This window comes from Equus asinus, chromosome 3 (assembly GCF_041296235.1).
Source record: "Equus asinus isolate D_3611 breed Donkey chromosome 3, EquAss-T2T_v2, whole genome shotgun sequence".
Classification (NCBI taxonomy): domain Eukaryota; kingdom Metazoa; phylum Chordata; class Mammalia; order Perissodactyla; family Equidae; genus Equus; species Equus asinus.
In genome coordinates, this window is record NC_091792.1 from 68,932,210 (window position 1) to 68,948,294 (window position 16,085).

At 49.2% G+C, this 16,085-nt stretch overlaps 1 protein-coding gene and 1 long non-coding RNA gene across 2 annotated transcripts in view; one reads left to right on the forward strand and one right to left on the reverse strand.

The window, feature by feature from the left end:
- Positions 1-16,085, forward strand: part of PEBP4 (phosphatidylethanolamine binding protein 4) — a 185,135-nt gene that overhangs the window by 97,714 nt on the left and 71,336 nt on the right.
- LOC106847703 (uncharacterized) overlaps positions 12,613-16,085 on the reverse strand; it is a 72,186-nt gene continuing 68,713 nt past the window's right edge. The window contains exon 6 of the long non-coding RNA XR_011502051.1: positions 12,613-13,206. This is a non-coding gene — a long non-coding RNA (uncharacterized lncRNA). The remainder of the gene's footprint in view (positions 13,207-16,085) is intronic.

Consider the following 16,085-nt stretch of genomic DNA (forward strand, 5'->3'; position numbering starts at 1 on the left):
CCAATACTTGTGCACTTCTCTGCGCACGCTTCGCCCTGCGCTCTGAGAGTCCGTTTTAAGTAATAAACACCCACAAGGCTTAGCTTATGCGCCCCAAGAGATCTATGGGCCGCAAAGGGCGTTGGGCGGTGGGGACAATGCAGACGGGCCCTCGTTGTAAAGCAGACTTTATGTGGCCACCCTGAAGAGGAGGGGAAGGAACCTGCACTTCTGGGTCAGATGAACCAGGCTCCGTTACTTCCAGTGGGAATCTCCGAGGCTCGGGTTCATCGTCATTAGAATGGACATGACAATAGTATCTGCTTCCCAGTGTTCAAGGAGATTAAGGCTCTTGACACAGAACAAAATAGTAGGACCTCAATAAATGAGATTCTCTCCCCTAGAGCCCCCAACTTTGAGATCTGACCACAGCAGCCACTTAGATTTAGCACCTTCCTCAAGGCTATTGGATTCATATTTTGCAACGTGAGAATTCTAGACACTGCCCCACCACACAAACCCTGTGGTCCAAACAGCTCCTCCTTTTGCCTTTTGAGTCTAGGCGGATTCAGGTCCAGCCTGGAGGACTTGATCTGAACCAGGCGTGCTTTGGTGGAGGTAGTAGTTGGGGGAGGGGGGTAGTCCCATCATTCAGCTCCTGGGAGTTGCCCTGTGACCCCCTGCACCAGATCAGTGTCCCCAGGAGTCATCCCAGGCCACAGCCAGGGTGAGGGGCCTACAGTGTGTTTCCCTCTCAGGGCTGCACTCAGTCCCCAACACTTTCGCTTTTATTTTTAACACAGCCCAGCACCCTCGCCATTTCCTTATCACTCTCGGTCCCCACTTTGCTGTCATTGTCCCACCCCAGAGATGCCTTCACTCCCATTCAAAATAATTTAAATAAAATGTTGCTGCAAAGTGGAATATTATCTTTTGATGAATGTTTTTAAAGCCCTTTAGGTTTTCATGGTAATTTGCGGTGTACAATTATTTGGAGATAAGAGCCAAATTAGCTCTCGTGTGCTGAGGTCGCTGTGTCCTGTTATCCATGGGAGCAGTGTTTAAATATAATCAGCCCTCAGACTAATGCAGCATAATTGTTCATTTGAAATAGCTTTTTTTACTCCATTCAATGAGTCATTAAAATATTCAAGGGATAATGCAGTGAATTGGAAATGAATTTATCATATTATCCCATACATACTGTATGCTTCAGGTAACTAAGGAGAAAGCGGGAGAGCGAGAGAGAATATGAATTCAATGTGTTCAGGCAGGAAGGGGCGGTAGATACAGGAATGCGGTAAACAGCTTTGTGGGTGGTTTACGGAAAGTACGTATAGAGAGGCTGACCGGGAGGGGTGAAAAAGAGAGAAGATGCTGTTCTTCGAAGAGCGTTCTCTCTCTCTCCACTCTGAGAATCGTGCTCCACCACAGCTCCGCCGTTAACTTATTTTTATCAAATATGTTTATATCAGAAAGTCGTTATGGAAACCAATTCTGCCATCCAGGAGAATTCCTGGATCAGGCAGAAAACTCTCGCTTTCTCTCTCTCTCCCTGTCTCTCTGTCTCTCTCTCTCACACACACACACCTGACTCACACACACCCATAGATGCCCCAAAGGGAACAGCACTGTCTTTCTCACCCAATTCTAAGCTCAGCTCTCATGGGATGCAGGGTGGCGCCCTGGGTCCCGTTCGTGGCCAGCGCTATAAAGTGGATAAGAGTGGGACAAAGAGTCCAAACCCACCCATCCTAACATCAGGAACCTGGGCCCGGCACTGTCCCCTGGGACCCCATCCCCACCACCAAGCACACACGCTTAGGAAGAGACAAAGCAGGGCTGGTGGCAGCATATTGGACACAGCGATCTTCCCTTGACCCAGGAAAGTTCTGTTGGTGTGCATTGTTTATAGCACACCTGCAACGACGTCTTCTGTTCTGACCACACTATTTTAAGAAAGCTAGCGAGCAGTGTGAGGTGAGCCACCGGAACAGCGAGGCCCTGCAGGAACCATGCAGGTGAGCAGGAACTGAAAGAGGTAGAGTGGTGGCCTGCTGGAACAGCGGAGGGAGGACGTGAGAGCTGCCTTTAAAGCTGTGCTTGAAAAGGTGAAGAGATCGAGTTGGAAAACGGGGACATCCTGCTGTGCTCCACTGGGCAGAATTAGAACCAATGGGTGAAGTTTACGTGGAAGTAAATTTTGGCTCCATATAGGAAAGAACTTTCTAAGAATTTGAACTGCCTAAGAACTGAGCATACACTCCACAGAGGAGGCAGCTGCCTATCTCTGAAAGAACTCACCCACGGGTGGCCCCGGGGACCTCCCCACTGCACAGACGGCTAGAGCAGAGACCTATAAGATGTGCCCCTGGGCAGCTTCAAACCATGTTCCCATCTGCCACATTCCTCACCTGGCTAGACACACTCTTCGTACAGCTCATGTTATATATACACATAACAACAACAGTAATAACTAAAGAAGGAAGAATAAAAAGAAGGAGCAAAAGGAGAGGGGAGAGGAAGCAAGAAAACAAGAGAAAACGTCTGAGCACTTAGGATGCATGTGGGGCAGTGTGCTTTCACGAACAGCTCGTCTAATCCTCACAAAAGTCAAAGAGGAGGGTAATAGAGACAAGAAAACTAAGGCCTGCAGGGGTTACGCGACTTGTTCGAGAGCTCACAGTTAGGGAGTGGCTGACTTGGATTTGACCCCAGAGCCCACAGGCAGAGTCACGAGGCCAGATTACCTCTCAGAGTTTCGGGAGATTTTACCCCCGCTACCCAGGCCTGGCCCGTGTGACAGCTCATGTCGGGGCCAGGTGTGGACGCACAGAGGCAATGGTGCTGGTGCGAGGGTCCTGGCCCTCTGCCCTCAGCCTCCCTTCTTGGACACACCCACCTCAGTCATAACACAGCCCTGACGCTGGGCCTTCGAGGGCGGCATGGACCCAGGAGGGAGATTCCCCAACTTCTTGTGAGCAAATTATTTACCTCCCTGAGTCTGTCCCCTCATCTGTAAAAGAGGACACTAGCGTCAACGTGGCAGTAATGTAGTGAGGACTCAATGAGATAAAATGTGTAAAGCGCCCAGCACATGGCCCTCAGTAGGTGCTATATATTTGCTGGTTCTCCACTCCTTCCATCTGCTATCACCCTCCATAGGAAGCCTAGAAAGTTGAGCCTTTGATGGGCAGGAGCATATGTCGTTCTCAAGAGGTAGGACAGGGCCTGGCCAGGAGAACGAGCTGCCCACGTGGTTATCACTTAAAAGACCTTAAGTGGAAAAGCGACCTCAGGCAGCGGACTTAACAGGGAGGTGTTGGCACCAACGATTTTACCTGCAGTGTGCTCAGCAGTGTGGCTATTAAAAAATAATAATGGATAGAGGATTGATTGATTAATAGCTAGATAGAGATTTTTGATAAATAAATGTTCGATAAATTTAAAATGTGTTTTTTCTGCTACCCAATTGGAAAGACAAGGCCAAAGTACAGGAAAGAGAGAGGAGAACTCACAGGGTACAGCGGCAGCTCTAACTGGACTCTTTAGGCTCAAAGAGCTGTGAGAGTTCAGAGCACCCTCCCCCACAGGGTGAGGCAACTCCTCCTTCAAGGCTCAGCCCAAATGCCACCCCCACTGACAGGCTCACTCTGATGGCCACGGACCATGTTAGTCAGTCCTGCCCTGTGCTCCGACCACACTCAGCCAAATCTCTATTAGCGCCCTCATCACATGAGTTTGTTTATGAGTCTCTTCTCCCAATTAGACCATGAGTTCCTGGGAAGCAGAATTGTATGTTGGTCTTATTATATCCCCAGCATTTAGCACAGTCCCCAGAACCTAGAAGGCCCTTAGTAAATGTTGAATGAATCAATAAATGAAGGCATGAAGGAATGAGTGGATAAAAGAATGAAGGAAGGAATAGATAGATGAATGGATGGATGGATAGTGGTTGGGTAGGTGGATAGACGGACAGGTGGAGTGACATCATTCTGATGACCTCACAGTGGAGACAGGAGTTGCACTAGGTCTTGAATTGTGAGCAGACCTGGAAAAGTCAGAAGATACAAGAGACTGAATTCCAGGAAGGGAATGGAATAACCGAAAAATCAGATGTTTGAATGGGGTAGAAAAAGAATCATAAACATAGAATTAAAAGTCAAGATAGCTGAGTTAACTTAGTCCTTTGTCACCTCTCTCTAGATTATTATCACAAAAGTCTACTAACTGGGCCCCCTCCTATAATCTTACCCCTTACAAAAGTTTATCTTTCCTTCTTGGGATGATATTTCAAAAATAAAAATATGATTGTGCTGCTTCCCTAGTCGAAGCCCTTCGGTGACTCCTCAGTCCATCAGGACAGAGTCCCACGTGGTCAGCACCTTATTCAAGGCCTTTGAGGGTCTGGCCCTGCCTAACCTGCCAGCCCCATGGTGTTCCTGCTGAACTGCTTGTGGTGTCTCAAACCTCCTGTGCATCTCAGGCCTCGTGGACCATTACTTGCTCTGTCCCCTCTCCTGAGAAAGCCTTTCTGCAATCTGCAGAATTACACCTTCAAGGTCCAGAAAGGGCTTAGGTTTACAATCACAAAGTCATTTCTGGGAAAATGTAAATTCCCAAATTGAGGCTGGTGAGTGAAATTTTGATCCGAATCAAAATTCACTAACAATTTAATAAGTAGATGGCCTGAGACAACGTAGAAAACAGTGAACGTTGGGAGTCAACAGAGGTTCACTGAAAACAAGTCACACCTGACCACTCAGATTTCTTTGTCGATAAATGCACTGGTCCCATGGACCGAGAGAAAGCTGTAAGCAAGCACAGTACAGCTTGATTGACCAAGGCAATCCTGATGACCTTGTGAGCAGGGGGGAGAAATACAGCTTCAATGAGTATTATGTTAGGTGGCTTTGTGTCTTGTTAACAAACCATTCCTGAAGTGTGTAGACTAGTGAATTAGTGTCAACCTGGTGACATGCATGGGCCCCCATCTTATTACTATCTTTACAGATAGCATGCCCACCAAATTCGTAAGTCAAACAAAGTTTCAAGGAATTGCTAATATGATGGGTGACACAAGGTGGTTAATTTTGGCAAATTGGAAGGATGGGCCTGCATTGAAAAAATTAAATTTAATAGGGATTAATCTAAAGTTCTATATTTAGGTTTCAAGTCAATTGCACAAGTACAGAATGGGGAAGATCTGGCATAGCAGGAGTTCAGGAGGGGAAAAGATCAGAGGAGTTTTAGTTAATTTTTAAGCTAATAATAGAATGTCAAGCTATAATGCAGCAGCTAAGAAAGTTAATATAACTTAGGTCACATCAATAGAAGTAGAGTCTTTTACATCATTGAAGATTATAATTCCCCTTTTTCTGCACTGGTCAGAGATCTCTGTTCATTCACTCATTCTGCATGTGTTCAGCACATCTTAGCAGTGGGTGTCATTCAAGCCCTGAATATCAAAAGTTTACAAAGTCAAATCCCTTCCAAGGAAGAGTTCCCTGCCTGGTGAGGGGATCAGAGAAGTGAATCAATGACTACAGCACAGAGTGGGGAGTGTTGGAATGGAGTTAAGTCTCATGGGAGAAGAGAAGGTGGGCAAGAGGGAAGGCTCCACAGAGGAGGTGACCCCTGAGCAGAGTAGAAATTCACCAGGTGAACAAGGGAGGAAAGGGCATCTAGGCAGAGGGAAGAGCAGGAGCGAAGGTCCTGGGACAGGGACAGTCTAGGTGTGTTCCAGGAAGAGAAAGGAGGCCAGTGCAGCTGGAACAGAGTGATCAGGGGGAGGCGACCGGGAGGCGAGCTCAGTGAGGGCAGCGAGGGAGGCTATGGAGGACAGAGGTTCCTAACCCGGACCACTTGCTGGTCAGAATCCCCTGGGACATGCACCCAGACCAGCTAAGTCAGACTCTCTGGGAGTGGAGCCCAGGCAGCATTATTGTTCAGACTCCCCAGTTGATGCAAATGTGCATCTAGGGGTGGGAGAAATGGAGTTGCCGCTCAGAGGGTGTAGTGTCAGTTATGCTAGGTGGTTAAGTTCTCGAGATCTCCTGTACAACAGCGATACTATAGTGTACCCTCGAAAATTCGGTAAGAGGGCAGAGATCTCATTTAAGTGCTCGTACCACAATAAAAAAAAAAAAAAGGAAAGAAAGAAAAAAATGCACATCTGAGACTGAGAAGTACTGTTGAGGGCATTGTCCCCAGGCCCGGGGCACGGAGCTCGGCACATGGTCTCTCGGAGGACTTTAAACAGGAGGATGAAAACTGCTTTGTGCTTTGAAAAGATCACTCTGACTGCTGTGTAGGATGGCAGCAGGGTGGCCCCAAGAGGCCACCTTGCTCCTTTGGGAGGGATGAGGGTGCTTGCACCAAGGTGAGGGCAGTGGACATGGAGAGGACATTTCGGGGTCTATTTTGAGGTTAAGAGCTGACAGGACTTGCCGATGGATTACACGTGGACGGTGAAGGATGGTCCAAGCATGACTCCTTGATTTGGAGCCATTCACTTAGATGGGGAACACTGGGAGATGGGCGGGTTGGAGTGCAAGGTGGGATCTAAAGTTCTGTCTGAGACATGTTAATTCTGACATGTTCTTTAAGTATCAAGTGGAGATTTCAAGTAGGAGATTGAAATGAGCCTGGCAGTCAGAAGAGAGGCTGAGAGGGGAGGCCTGACTTTAGGACACGTGAGGGGCATTTACATCCATGGGCTGTAAGGGTGTCTCTTGAGGAGGGGCTGAGGGAGTGGTCTTTGGAGATGTTCAAGAAGAAGCCTCTGTCAGGGATCGGGCAAGAGCTTGGGTGCCACGTCTGTAAGCTTCTTCCTCCAGCTCTCTGCTGCCGGGCCTCGATAAGTGAGCCCGACACCAGCCTGCCTAAAGCAGAGCACACACTGGGAGGAGAGCAAACAGAGGCTGAGAAGCCAGGGCATGGAGGGCTTTAGAGGCTGTGAGGAGGCAGTTCTATTTAGCAGGGGACCACGTGAGCCTTTGGAAAGAGCTTGGGACCAGGATTCAGAAGACTAGCGCGCTAGGTCACTTGTGAGCTGGGTGATGCTGCTCCAGGGTCTGCCCCTCTGTGGGTCTCCATTTTCTCACCTGCAACGTGAGACAGGTAGGTAGGTTTGGGTGATAAGGACCAGAGCTGAGAATCTGTGAGTCCGTCCTTGCTCTTCTAGGCGGCAGTCCTTAACCTTTCTTTCTCCCAAAATGTTGTTCAGATGCAGAACACACTCCCCTGGGCCTCCAAACACATAAAACAAGCTCCCATGTTTCATGAAATTCCCTGGGCACTTGCCCGCTTGCTCTCCAGTCAACAAAGCATTTCAGACCGCCAGAGAGAGTGGCATTGTTGGAGGAGAGCGCGGAAGCTGCTCCCATTTATTCTGAAAGGTAAAGCACTCAACTGGAGCTTTATTATTAGCAACATCTGCCTTGGAACCTACTTCTCTAGTGAGCTGCGACCTGCAGTTGGGACTAGTGTCATGTCGGCATCATAAACCTCAGCCCCAGGCCTCAGGACCAGAGTGGGCCAGTGGGCAGGGCGAGGCCTGGACAGCCCTGGTTTAGGAGAGTCAGCCAGCAGCCTGCTGCGGCTACTGGAGGAGGACAGCCCCGTGGCGGGAGGCATGCTGGGGGTGGCTGCAGGAATCCAGGCATGCCAGGGTGAGCAACAGGCCTTGAGTAGGGGCAGCAGGATGGGGAGGAAGGCCCAAGTTCTTCCCGGCCTTCTCCTGCCAGCCTCAGAAAGGCACGGTAGAATCAGTTGGTGTGGAGACATCAGAGGCCAAGGGGCAGGAGAAAGCGACCTCCCTCCCCGCAGTGGGCTCTGTTGCTTTCCAGAGAGAGGAGGAGGAGGAAACCACGGTCCAGAGTGCTCAGGAAGAATCTGGGATTCTGCTCGGGTGTGGGGGAGGGTCCCCAGGGAGGGACTTACATAGGGTGGAAGGACAGATGCCCAGAGCTCCTTGGGCTGCTGGCCTGTCAAGCCCTTGGCTAAGAATTAGCTTTTTCCTTTCAAAGAGGGTGGAAGTCACTGTTTTCTTGTCTCAGTTGATGAACAGATTCTGGGTGGCAGGAGTCACCATAGAAACAGGTGCTATCTTAAGCAAATGAGCCTTATTAACCTTAAGAGTGGTGGAGTTTTCGCAAGATTGCACATATAGGGTAGGAGGGAGAGCGGGGTTTGGTGGGGGGAGGGCCGCGGTGGCTGGGGAGCCATGCTGTGGCGGCTCTGGGTGTGGATGCCTGTGTGTGTGTGCATGTTTGTGCATATGTGTGTGTGCATGCGTGTGTGTAGATGCATGTCTGCATGTGCTTTTACAAAACCGTCTCCCAAGGAGTGAGCTCATGCTCTGCCTTTTCCCTAAGAAATATCCATGTCCCTAAAAGAAACCTCCATCTCTTCGGGAACTGGCCTCCAGGCAGCAGAGGTCAAGAGCCCTGCCCCCACCCTTAGCTTTCTCCCACTGCTGTCTCCGGTCTCTGTGTCTCCTGCACATCAGGAATAGGTGCCTCCCTGAGGACCCGTCCCCAGTGGCAGGGCCCTGTGCTGCATGAGGCAGTGCGCACAGTGATAGAAGCAGGAAAATGGCATCAGACAGACCTGGGTCCATATGGCTGCTCTGTGATCCTGAACCAATGACCCGCCTCCATGAGCGCCAGTGTGTAAAAGGCAAAAACACCACACAGCTCGCAGGGCTGGTGTGAGACTTGAATGAGATGATGTCTGCAAACGTGGAGTGTCCCCAGGCCTGCCCTCGGTGACTGACCTCCTTTCTGGGGTGAGGAGGGGGTCTCTCCTCTCAAGCACAGCTGTGATCTCACAAAGATTTTCCAAAGCTGAGTTAATCTTTCCCCAGAATTATCTCCTCATACATGTTTCCACTCATACCTGCCGTGCTAAGTCCTGGGGGAGGTGTCGGGGATGTCAGGACAAAGAGCCTGCCCTCAGAGAGGTTCCATCATTTGGGGAGGAGTGGGGAGACTTTAAAACTAAGGACCACCATTAGGAGGTACTGGGCTGGGTAGAGAGAAGAGCGACAGCAGCTCCGAGGGAGGGGGCAGGGAGGGGGCAGGAGAGGAGGGGTGGGCGGGGCCTGGAAGGCCAGGTAGGACTGGGGTGGGCAAGGAGGAGAAGTCCAAGCAAAGGAGGCATATATGCCTCTCTTGAGGCAAATTCAGCCAATTTCTGGACTGTTCCTACGTTATGAAAGGTACATAAGAATTGGCACTCTCCCACAGGATCGGGGAGTTGCGCATATTGGCTCCAAGAAGCATGTCTGCTGCCCTCTGCAGCCCCGCCTTGGGCAGGACACTAACCCAACTGAGCTGGGCTCCAATTCCAGAGAGTAAATCTGAACCCTTATCCCAGGGGCTCTGAGGAGCAGTTCCGTGAGGCCCCACCATGTACACCCTGCAGCCTGAGGTGCCGTTTGCTGGAGGAGACAAGATGGAGCAGCATGCCCAGGGACTATGCCATGGAGGGCACAGCACAGGGACCTCTATTTTCCTTTGCCATGAGCAATAAAGGGCCTCCACACGGCCTGAAGTTGGGATGGGGTTGGCAGCAGGGCTGAGGGACTGCTCCCTGCTTCATGCATTTCTAGGTCTCCACAACTGGAAGAGCACTCAGATTGATGTGGTCCTACTGCTCCATCCCAGAGGTGAAGAAACTGAGGCCCAAGGGCATCTCGGCTTATTGGTGCAGAGTGCGGACCAGAATTGAGGGGTCCCAAATTTCCGTTCACTGCCCTAAGCCCGCTGAATGAGAGAAGCCACCCACCGCCTGTGCCTAGCGGGCCTGGGGCAGTCACTGGGTGATTAACCGAGGCTCCAGGGAAGGAGAATAGGGACATTTACCCTGGGCCACTCAGCTCTCACCTCCTCTCCCTCTCACACTCAAATTTTGCCATCCTGAGAGCTTCGTCTGGCCCCCGCGGAGGACTGCAATGGTAGAGTTTCCGGGAAAGTTCTCTCGGTCCACCCGCCCTTCCCTCCCGAACTCTTCCCCATTGGCTTGAGAGGCGCCTGAAATTCCTTAATAGCAGGAAAGCACCGTAAGAAGGCCAGGCTCAAGGCGCTGCTTCCTGGGGGAGAGGTCACAGACTGGCTTAAGCCCCAAACTCAAAGCGGCAGTAAATAATACTGGAATTCTGGCTGGGCCGCTCAGAGGAGAGTAGAGCAGAGGGCACTGGGCGGTGAAGAAAGCGAGTTATGGGGAAGAGGGGGCAGGAGGGGAGAGTGGAAGGAAAGGAGGGCGTCTGAGCCTAGCTCTGTCTCCGCCAGAGCCAGAGCGCGACTCCTTCCTGTACACCAGCTGCCCCAGGACACGCTGGCTGCTCCCTTTCCTTGTGCTTTGGTTGGTTGGACCAGGACTTAATTTACAGAAGTGACTGAGTGATGACGCAGAGAGATCAATGCCATTGAAAGAAGTTTTATTAGTCACAGTTCCCAAGAGAAAGGAGCATGCCATGTCACGCCACCCCACAGCACACAAGGCCACACAGGGAAGCACGAGGTGGGTCAGGAGGCGGGAGGAGCAAGGGGCAAGCACCGCCTCAGGCCTTTCCTGGGCCCTGGAACGGGCCAGCAGGGTGCACAGTTTGAGCAATCTTAGGACTGGAGACTGTGAATAATGTCGCTGTGCTTGGGGCTGTGGGGTGGTCTCTAGCTGCCTGGTCCCTGGCCCTGAGGGGATTAGGACGAGGGACTATTGGCTTGGTGTGGGGAAGTTACATGTAGGTGGTGGGTGGGGGCCTCTGCATTGGCTGGTTTGTGTAGGAAAGGCGCGCTCACAGGAGAGTTGTTTGTAGCTCTAGGAATCAGCCAGCCCTGGGCGGGGCAGTCTGTCTACAATTAGCAAGCCCTCAGGATGTCAAAGCATCATAAAATACGGAAAATAAAATACATGATTAATGCACCTGGAGCCCCGTCTCTCCAAAAGCTGCTCTTTTTAAAAAACTCTGCTCAAAATGCACCTTGTTGCATATGCCTTCCATGTGACTCCACGACCCCTCCCTCCCCCAGCCCTCCCACTTAGCGCTTAGTCCCTCCCACACGATGTAGCCTGGACTCCACATGCCTCCTGTCCTATTTGTCCAGGGGCACCTGCCCTAGTGTCCCAGCCCCTTGGGAAGACTGCTCGCCCTCCCCCTGCCCTGGTGCACATCAGGCCCCCCACCCACAGCACCGCCCTTCTCGGCATCAGCCCTACCCAGCTACCATCCCTGCCAGGGCACTCTCCCTCACCACCTAGCCTTTCATGCTTTCATCTCCTGGCCAGGCTGTCACCATGCACTGCATTGTCCCACTCATGGACAACAGCAAGACTCTCTTCCCCTGCTCCTTCTGACCGTGCGGACCCTGAAGCAGTCTGCCAACGGGCTCCTCCAGTAGACACGAACCCTCCGCCGACTAACCCCCTGCCGCCGACTGCCACTTCTGCTCACAACTGATGACTTACTCGTCCCTCCTCTTCTTTTGCCATCCCCCTACCTTAAGTATCCTCTCCCTTCTGCTCTCCCAAATCAAAGCCTCCCCAATTTCCAAATGCTACCTAAAGCCGACCACATCGCCTTCAGATGACACTGCCTCCTGCCAGCTTGTTCACTGACTTTGAGTTGCGTCAGTCACCCCCGCGGGCCTTGGTGCCCTCCCAGGTGAAATGGAGAGTTAGCCTGCATGGTCCCCTAGGCCCCGTTCAGCTCTGACCATCTGGGGTGCTGACATTCTCTGCAGAGCTGGTCCTTGGTGTGTGGCAAGTCTTCCTTCTTTTGGGCCCGGCGTGTCCTCTCCACAGAGCCAGTGCAGAGCACCGCCCAGAGGAAGCCTCTGCAGCTGCCTGTTATTGACCAAACTGCCCAATTATAATGGCAGGAGACAATTCCGTTCAACTCAGCTCCGATTTATCGAGCACCCTTCTGAGTTCAGTGCTCTGCTGGGCACTGTGGGGGCTCTAAACGGGGAGGATCAAACTCCTGCCCTCAAGAGACGCAAAACTCAACGCGGAAATGAGCCACTCATACACACACGTGTACCATTTGAGGAGTGCCAAGGGGACTGGGTGAATCTGTAGGTGAAAGAGCCAACTTGAGTCACTGCTTCCAACCCTTCCTTTGGGTTTGCCACCCCTTGACTCTAAGTGTCTGACGACATGCTGGTGTGGAGCCATTCGTAAATCTTGAGTGCCATCCGTGGTGCAGGCCCTGCCCTGGCGCGTTGGCCCGGAGGCCACACCTCTGGGATTTGACAATTCTCTTCCATTTTTAAATATTCCCATCTTGTCCTCTTAACTATAGAAATGCTCAGAAATTCCCACGTGTCAGCATACAAACTACACCTCCTAGAATGTCTTTGACACTTAGAAACACTAAAAAATCTTATCAATGAGTATATTGATTTTTGGTTCAAAAATATGGTAAATCCATTTATATTTTATACTAATAAACAGTGTAAAATATTGATAAATAAACTACATAATAAATGTGAAGACTTTCAATTAAAAAACTTTCACGAAAAATATGAAAAACTTTAATATATGGAGAGATATCATAAGTTCATAAGTTGATATTTCCCAAATTAATTTTCTCCCATATTCCTTGTTGATAAGAAAGAGATTTTTATTAAAACTTGACAAAATGACTTTTATTGGAACTTAAGATTTCTTCTAGATATTAATACGTTATAAAACTACATTAAAAAGTATAGTACTGGTGAGATAATACACAGACATATCATTGAAACAGAAGAGAAAGATCTAAAACAGATTAAAAGACTCAGCATAGGATAAAGGAGTCATTTCAAATCTGAAGAGAAAAGATTGATTATTCCATAAATCATCTGGGGATGACTGGCTAATCATTTGGGAAAAAAATAATGTTGAAACTCTTTCTCATACCATAATCAAGATAAATTCTAAATGGATTAAATATTTAAATGTTAAAAATCAAATTTAAAATTAAACCATATAAGAGCCAAAAGAAAATATACATTAATATTTCTCTGATCTCAGCACAGGAAAAGAACTTTGAACACATATTTGCAAAGGCAGGAGTGAAATGACTGACCGATTGGAGCTCCCGTAGCTTTCACGTTTCCGTGGATCCTGTAAGGCGCTTGGGACACTGCCCGGCACAGAGCAGGCAGTCAGGAAGCGCTAGCTGGTGTCGCTCCTGTGTCAATAAATAGAAGAGTGGGCGAAGGACGCGAACAGGAGATTCTTTAAAAAGAAATACAGGAGAAACATATGAAGAAGGCAAATCTACCCTGCTGGTCAGAAAGGCAGACAAAACAAGAAAGCACCTTCCCCTCCGCGACCCACGCTGCCCGCAGCCGTTAAAGCGACAATGTCTGGGTTTGTTTCTTAAAAAATCATCATAATAATAATAACATCCAGCATCCTGCCATATAGTGCTGACGGGAGTGTAAGTTGTTAAAAAAACCTTTTGCAGGGTTATTTGGCAGAATGTAACAAACGTCAAACACCTTTAAAAGGTATGCAGCTTTTTTTTTTTTTTTTTGAGGAAGTTTAGCCCTGAGCTAACTACTGCCAGTCCTCCTCTTTTTGCTGAGGAAGCCTTGCCCTGAGCTAACATCCGTGCCCATCTTCCTCTACTTTATACGCGGGACGCCTACCACAGCATGGTGTGCCAAGCAGTGCCATGTCTGCGCCTGGGATCCGAACTGGTGAACCCCGGGCCACCGAGAAGCAGAACATGCGCACTTAACCGCTGCACCTCTGGGCCTACTGCCGTATGTAGCTTTTGACCCAACTATCTCCATTTAGAAATTTATACTAAGGAAATTATAATGGATGTGAACAGCAATTTATCTACAAGACTATTCACCACAGTGTTGCTTAAAATAGTGAAAAATTAGAAACTATTTGTCCAACAAGAGATGATTAGCAAATAAATTATGGTCTATGGAATATTATGCAGTCATTAAAATGACTGAAGAGGAATATGAAAGGACATCAGTAAAATACTCTTGCTATATTGTTATGTGAAAAGAAAAAGCAAATAATAATTCTATAGAGCACAACCCATTTTTGTTGCACTGGAAAATAAGCGTGGGGAAAAAACTGGGAAGCATCTGCATGAAAACAGTTAGAGCAGTTAGGTCTGGGCAGTAGAGTTGGGAGTGATTTTATATTCATTTTTTGGCCTTAGCTTTTTTTCCAAATTTTCTATAATGTATATAGTTTTATAATCAGACTTTTAAAAGCTATTTAAAAAATTAAATTGCCAGGCAATATGATCATCACAGCTATACAGAGAATATATAAAGATAATATAAAGGGAATCCGTTCCAACAAGTCTGTGGTTTCTTTGGGGAGCTTCTAAGCATCACCTCCGCGGTGGAGGCCTGAGAGCCACCTGCGCCACCCCCCCAGTGCCCTGCCCCCATAGCACCCTATGCACACCTCTGTTCTACACCCAGCACTCGTCAGTACAGGTTTGCCCGCCTGGCCCCCTACTGGGCTGGGAGTTCCTTACAGGCACCAGGGTTCTTCATCTGTGTGTCTCCCAAAGCACAGGGGCAGGCACTGAGTAGAAATTTCCTGAGTGTTCTTTGAAAGAGCAATATAAGCTCAGAACAAAAATCGTACTTATCAACATAAAGCAGGACATGTTAAGGGTCTCATAAGTTGCACAGACAGTAGGAGAAGCTTGTAAGAGGGAGACGGTTATGCCTAGGATGAGTAGGGAAGGCTTCCTGGAGGAGGAAGATGTTGAAAAACACCTGGAAACATAGATAGATTATGCCAGTCCCCACCCCAGCTCTTTCATCTCCACCTCAAAAGCACCTAGAAGTATTCCACTGGGGCATGGCCCTGCAACCCCAGGGCCTGGGGACGTCACCTAGGGCAGGGAACTCCAATGCTGCCGTGTCACCCAAATGGCTGTCTCTCCTGTACTAGGGGGACACTGATCTATTGACCTGTCCGCCTAGCTCCCTTGGTGGTCGACACAGCCCTCCGCAAGGTTCATTGGGAACCCTGGATTAAGACTTCCTGGGGTTTCGGTGTTCACCCCTAAGGCAGAGGCTTTACCCCCAGAGCTGGGACAGTGTTTAATGAATAGGAAATGCTAATTAAATGTTTGTTGAATACATTAAATATGATAACTCAAATATTGGCTTACAGGAGTCTGTGCTGTATTACACATACATGTGATGAATACACACACACACACACACTTCTGTAGCTGCCTTGTGAATATGCATTATGTGTTTGTACATAAGACAAGTAGAGAACCCTAAAACAAATGCGCACATGTGCACACACGCACACGCACATAGTTTGGGAAAATATCAAATGGAGAAGCCCACAGCTTTCTCAAGAGTCAGTTACATTCTTTGAGAATAGGATTCCAATAAAATAGAATTTGGATGGTTTCACAGATAAATTTGCCTTTCTAAAAACTCTCAAATTAAGATTTGAGAGAGGCTTGAGCGTGAAGACAGGAGGATGATGACTAGATATGCATTTGCTTTATTTGTGTGGCTCAAAAACCCTCTCCATCCATGTGGGCTGCGGGAAGAAGGTGAGGGGAGGAGACAGCGTGAGAGGTGCTGAGCCCCACCTGCACCTGGCTGCCTCCAGCCTCCTCCTGCCCCAGAGCCTGAGGCTCTCCGGGAGCCCACGAGCAGTGCAGCCCCTTCCTCTGCCACCCCCAGCACCCCCAGCCGCCCGTGGACTCCAGCTTTCTCTGTGTGTGCGCACAGTGGGGCGGTGGGCTGTCTGCAGGAAGCAGCAGTGCAGGTTAATGAGGCCCGTGACACTGCCCCTCGAGCTGTCTACTCTTCCGGGCCTCAGGCCACTCACAGGGCACTGGCTGTACCCCCACCTCACCCCCCACCCTGGGAAAAAGTTACTGCTGTCGTATTGTTCCAGCCTCTTAAGCCATGGGGGATCATTGCATGTCCCAGTCACTCACAGATCCCAGCGCCTCATGCTAAAGACTGTATTTAAGGGTAATGTAAACAGTTTGATCTTTAAAGTACCCTGGATGCATAATATCTATACATAGTTCTTGAATTTTTATTCTAAAAACAATTAGCCAAAAAACCCTTTTTATATGATATTTGCAACTA